Consider the following 6,279-nt stretch of genomic DNA (forward strand, 5'->3'; position numbering starts at 1 on the left):
TGGTTATAATCCGGTGGAACTCCGAGCGGTCTGTAGTTTATTGGTATGATAACGGCGATCAGTGGCGGTACTTTTCTCTAGTAAAGAATTCATTTGAATGAAGTGGTGGTGATGAACAGGCAGTGAAGATTGTGGTGGTTCATTTCGTTCTAAATGTCTTTGTCTGCAACATATCCATCATGGTTTTGTTGTAGTTGGATTGACGATGTAGGAATAGTGGTAGTAGAAACGATGGTGGTGGTGATGGTCGTAGTTGAATTGACAGTGATAATAATTGTAAAGGGACTGCTGATCGTCGTATACGTACGTCAAAATATCTGTAAAAACCATTTGATAAATCCGGCGGACCAACGGTGTCTAATGTATGTTGGCGCCTGATGCATAAAACCCCCAATCCGATCGACCGTCTCCTTCTAGAAATTCCACTTCTAACAAGTTATTGTTTCTTTCGGCTAATTCGTAGTTTACCATATTTGTTTCAACTATTTATTTACTTCGTGTACAAAACCTCGCGCGTCAGGATACAATAGTCGAAGTATAATGAAATTATACATAATTGTGACACGAACCCCACGATTTTTGTATGTGAAAAACCCACTACAATTACTGTAATAAATAGTCTTTCACGCGAAAAATTAAAATTAAAAGTTATACTTTAGGTCTGGGTGTATTGCTTACACCTCGAAAGTTAGATTAAAACCTGAACAAATATTAAATCAGACATATTTCTCAGTTCCAGTAGACATCTCTTAAGAATGATTCATACTGTAATGTTTTCAACTTTTCAAATCAGCTCTATCCCAAACCTATTTACTTCGATGAAATAAAAAATATAAATTTAATAAAGTAACGTTCAATAAAATAAATAAATAATTAGGGTAATTCGACCAAAAAGATATGTTATTAAATTCACTTACTGTAAATAAAACGTATGATTATGTATAAGCTACAGAAAACATTAATTTAAATTAAAATCCTACAAATTCTAAAAATTAAATTTACTAAAGGTTATTTTGGTTCTTAGTATGTATTTATATATTTTTTTAAATTATGTATTATTATTTTATATTATATATTTTATAATTGTCAAATATAACATTCACAACATTTATATTATTTTTTCGAAAGTCAATAATTAGTATGTATTTATTTTGTTTAGCTTACATTTTTCTTCACTTATATATTATTGTATAATTATATCTTATTTTATAACATATACATATTAATAATAACATTATTCAAATAATCAAATGTATAATTATATTGAAATTAATCACCTTTATAAATTTAATTTTATTTGTTACTAATTTGTATAGTTGTACACTAATTATTTAATGAGATAAGTTTTAATTTTTATAAATTTATATATTTTTAGCACAATAAATAATATATATTATATAGATAAATATATTTAAAGCTCTTGAAGAGGTTGTTATTGATGTTTTATACATAATTTACAGCACTCGACTTTCGATATTTAATTTTCAAAGTCCATAAAATCGTTTTGGGTTTTTTTCTTCACTTTTTTCACTTGGAAATAATTTGTATAATAAATTAAAATATCAAAAATCTAGTCCTATACGTTAACAGATTTAACTCCTCTTTAACTTTTATACATGGTTTCTTGCTCTAAAAGCAGCCAATCAGCTGTGTTTTTGAGACTAAAAAAAAAGTTTTTACTCACAATTGCAGCTGATAAGTTAATATGGTAATCGGGTAATACATGGTCGGTCGCGGGTAGCGTAAATGCATAATTTTATTTTATTTCGTTTCACGTAAATAATAATATGAACATGATTCAGAGACACGGCCATCGGCCAATTCGTAGCATAGTATTAGTATATATTAGATATATTAGTAGCATTTACGTATTATAAGTATAAGGTTTTAAAATATAATATTATATAAGTTCAAAACATGTACAGAATATTTTATCATAACATTTTAAGTGCATATTTTTTGTTTTTTTTTTTAAATAAATTATTATGTGTTTTGAGGTTTTTAAGTATACTACAAGTCTTCAGCCCTATTTACAAGTATTAATAGTTAACTTACTTCTAATTTTATTAGTTATGGTCCTAGTTAAACAGATGTTTGTCTTATGACATTACAACTAATTCAACAAATGTTTTCTGAACCTATTTCTTTAACATTGAAAACTTGATTACTTTCAAACAATTTCCTTCCCTTTAAATTTGACGTTTTCCGAAAATACGCCATTATTAATATTTTTAAATCCTGAATAAATTATTATGGCACTGTTCATAATTAAAAGTTATTGTGTTGTTTAATTATATTAACAATAATTGATAGTTAATTACGTCCAAACACAAATAATAAGTAATAGTAATAAAAATAGCATAAACAACAAGTAATAGCTCTTCAAAACTTATATTTTTGTCTAATATGCGGGCTAGGGTCAATTAACTATTAACTGCACGACGCCTAGTGTGTAGTGATTATGAAGTATCAGGTCAAATAAAATATATAATATTAAATAATGGTAAATTGAATTCATAGTGTTCTAGGTTTATTGACATAGACTTAATATTTAAGTGTTTTTATAAGTATCTAAAAAAATTAATTTGTAAATTCCGAGAAAATTATCATATAAACGTGGAAAAGATAAAAAGATTTTTATACCTATGGACAATTCAAAAAATGAAAATTACAAGCTAAAGGTGTTAACCAATCTTTTATTCAGACTTTTAACAAATTTCAATTGTTTCACTACTATAAATTTACTATCAATTACATTTAATAACCATTACACATACATTGTAAAAATCCAATGTTATTATCAGTATCTTCGTGTTCCTTTTCAACGTATGATGTCGATACTTTCCCCAAGTAGTATGAATGCGACTTCATGACTCAGCATGCCCAAAGTGATCTCCTGTACTGCCATCTAAAAATATTAAAGTCAGTTAGATATAGATTATGGTTGGAGAATAACTTGAGAATTCAGTGTTTTGTAAGCAGTTAAGATAAGATTTTCTAATACGCCTCAAAATTATCATATAAGACCATGTAATTACAGTGTATTTAAAATATGAGGTTAAATGAAACATACAAATCATAACAACAGTAAATTAGTATATTTTTCTAAATCTAATGGTCAGTGATTCATGACACTAACTTAATGTTACAGTACTCTTAATTATCTATCAATATCATTGAATAATCATTTCACTTACTTGGCATAAGTTCGTTATTATCGTCAGTACATTCAAGTCCATTTTCAACGTACCAAGTTGATACTTTTCCCATGTAGTATAAATGAGAATTCATGACTCAGCATTCGTTGAGTGATCAGCTAAAGTGCCATCTTAAAAAATTATAGTCGGTTAAACATGCATAATGGTTGGAGGATAAAATGTCACTACTACACATCATAAGGAGAACGAAAATCAGTATATGACGACTAATACATGGAAAACACTGAATAATTCAGAAACGGAAACTATCAAACAAAAATTTATAGACAAACTTCATTCTTATTAAAAAATATTTCAAAACAATTTACAGTTGAAACTTAAATACAAATTCGAATGTACGATAGCACAAAGATATGAAATATAAACATAATACATAACAGATGATAAGAAAAAATGATTATGATAAGCCATAAAAGATAGTACAAAACAACCAGAATGTTTTGTTGAATTTGAATGTAAAATAACTGCAACTAAAGAATGCACTTTTACAATAATTAAAAATTGATGATTTTCAATAAGAATAACATATGAATTTGTGGATTTCGTCAAAATGATCTAATAAATTCATGGTTTGTAGTGTTTATAAAGTTTCACTAGTATCTGGTTAATTCGAATATAAGATAAATAATAATAATGTAAACCAGATTCTTTTTCATAATCTAATGGTCAAGGTATCATTACACTTACTCAAGATTTTAGTGTTTTTTAGGCAGTTAAAAATATGAAGTTGTAACTTTCGTCAAAATTGTCATGTAAACATTGAAAAATAAAATTATTTTTATAGCCAAGGCAAGTATTAAGAATGAATATTACAAGTTTAAGGTGTTTACCAATCTTTTTATTAGATTTTTAACAAATTTCAATTGTTTCCATTATATAATTTACTATCAATTACATTTAATAACCATTACACATACATTGTAAAAATCCCATGTTATTATCAGTATCTTCGTGTTCCTTTTCAACGTATGATGTCGATACTTTCCCCAAGTAGTATGAATGCGACTTCATGACTCAGCATGCCCAAAGTGATCTCTTGTACTGCCATCTAAAAATATGGAGTCAGTTGTATATATATTATGGTAGGAGAATAACTTGAGAATTCAGTGTTTTGTAAGCAGTTAAGATAAGATTTTCTAATACGCCTCAAAATTATCATATAAAACCATGTAATTACAGTGTATTTAAAATATGAGGTTAAATGAACCATACATTATATAATAATGGTATATAAGTATAATTTTCTAAATCTAATGGTCAGTGATTCATGACACTAATTTAATGTTACAGTACTCTTAATTATCTATCAATTTCATTCAACTACCATTACACTGACTTGACATAAATCCGTTATTATCATCAGTACATTCAAGTCCATTTTTAACGTACGATGATGATACATTCCCCAAGTAGTATGAATGCGAATTCAAGAATAAATTAAGAACAATTTTAAAAAACTAGTATTCTGTAATATAACTTATACGTCCTATACCTAATACCTATATGTATATGGTTATCATCTCTTCATAAAAGACGTCCTTGGTATAAAATACAATACGCATATAATTAAATATTAAAAATAGACAAATTAAAAAATTGAATATATATTAATAATATAATAAAATTAATATAAATTGTGCATATAATATTAATTATTAGGTAATTGTGTAACTACTAGATATTTTAAATTTGTTATGTACTATTTAGTATTTGTATTTTCGTATACATGGTAATGCTGTGAAGGTACATAAAATAATATTAGGATTGCCGATCATAAACTATACCTCTTTGATAATATTGTCACTCAACTATTATTTTATTCTAAATATCATGTTTAACATTTTCATTTTCAGATTTTCGCTATATTGTTTACCTAACGTTGTATTAACTATAAAAAATGTAACAACTATATATAATTTCACTGAAAATTAAAAAAAATAAAATAATATGTTAAAATCTTATGATGTTTATAATATATTGTATGACGATTGCCATAACTTTAATATAACATTAATGTACATATTATTGTACTGAGTTCTTGTTAAATATGTTTATTAATTCATTTGAATCATTAAATAAACATTTAAAAAAAAAAATCAATTTTTTGTCGCAATAGGTAATTGTTGTTGTATTTTGTATATTAGTCGTTTTTTGGTTTTACTTTGATGGGATTTAATAATAATTTGTGTCCATACAGAGTATCTTATAGTCGTTTTGGATATTTTATTTAATAATTTATTTTGAATCTTGGGAGTAGGAAGTGTACAATTTATATATTTTGTTTAATTCTAGTACAAAGAATAATATCCCATATATTACAGTCCACAAATCTACAATGTAACCAACACCTCCTGGCTTTTTTCCGGATTAAGACCCTAAATGAATAATATGATATGTATATAGAATATGCATTATACTCGGTCAAATATACGTTTTATCCTTTTTTCTTTATTTGTATTTGTTTGCTTTTCTGATACACTCAAACCGTCAGTATTATGATCGAAAACGGCGAGAACATCATTTATTATGTTTTTCGTAGTATATAATGCCATTGTAACTGTGAAAAGCAAAAACATTTACGACGACTATTCTTATATATTTCTTTGAAAATGTTTCCCATGAATTTAACGGCTTATGGCGGCTCTGATCAACACAAGTACATGTATTACTGTGATATACGCACACAAGGGGGTGGCCAGAGTTTTTATACCTTTGAAAATAACGAATATGGGTAGATGTACAATCTTCTATATTAATTTTGACCAGTATCCTTTATCATCTATGTACGTGTATTGTGTATAGAAAAAGGTCAAATCGGGTATACTTACCCATATAATACGTGTCGTAATTTCGTTTTATTCTCAAACACAATCAAAATGTCTGTATGTGGTAGGTCGTGGGTACTTACCAAAAACATTTCCTTTTCATTTGCTTTCTGGCGTGCAGATAATGTGGTTCGTATACAAATTTGCGACGATCATTTATCCTAGGGTCAGTCTCCAGCAGTGACATAAAACTAAGTTTTTTTTATGCATTATTTTGTTGGTGAGGGGGATAGGCG

The 6,279-nt window shown here is 27.1% G+C and overlaps 1 long non-coding RNA gene across 1 annotated transcript; it reads right to left on the reverse strand.

Annotated features, from left to right (window-relative positions):
• Positions 1-2,676: 2,676 nt before the first annotated feature.
• Positions 2,677-3,547, reverse strand: LOC113558845. The gene is made up of 2 exons (XR_003405715.1): positions 3,198-3,547; positions 2,677-2,908 (listed from the first exon to the last, which is right to left on the reverse strand). It is a non-coding gene; the product is annotated as an uncharacterized LOC113558845 (long non-coding RNA).
• Positions 3,548-6,279: the final 2,732 nt, after the last annotated feature.

This window comes from Rhopalosiphum maidis, chromosome 3, assembly GCF_003676215.2.
Source record: "Rhopalosiphum maidis isolate BTI-1 chromosome 3, ASM367621v3, whole genome shotgun sequence".
NCBI classification, from domain to species: Eukaryota; Metazoa; Arthropoda; class Insecta; order Hemiptera; family Aphididae; genus Rhopalosiphum; species Rhopalosiphum maidis.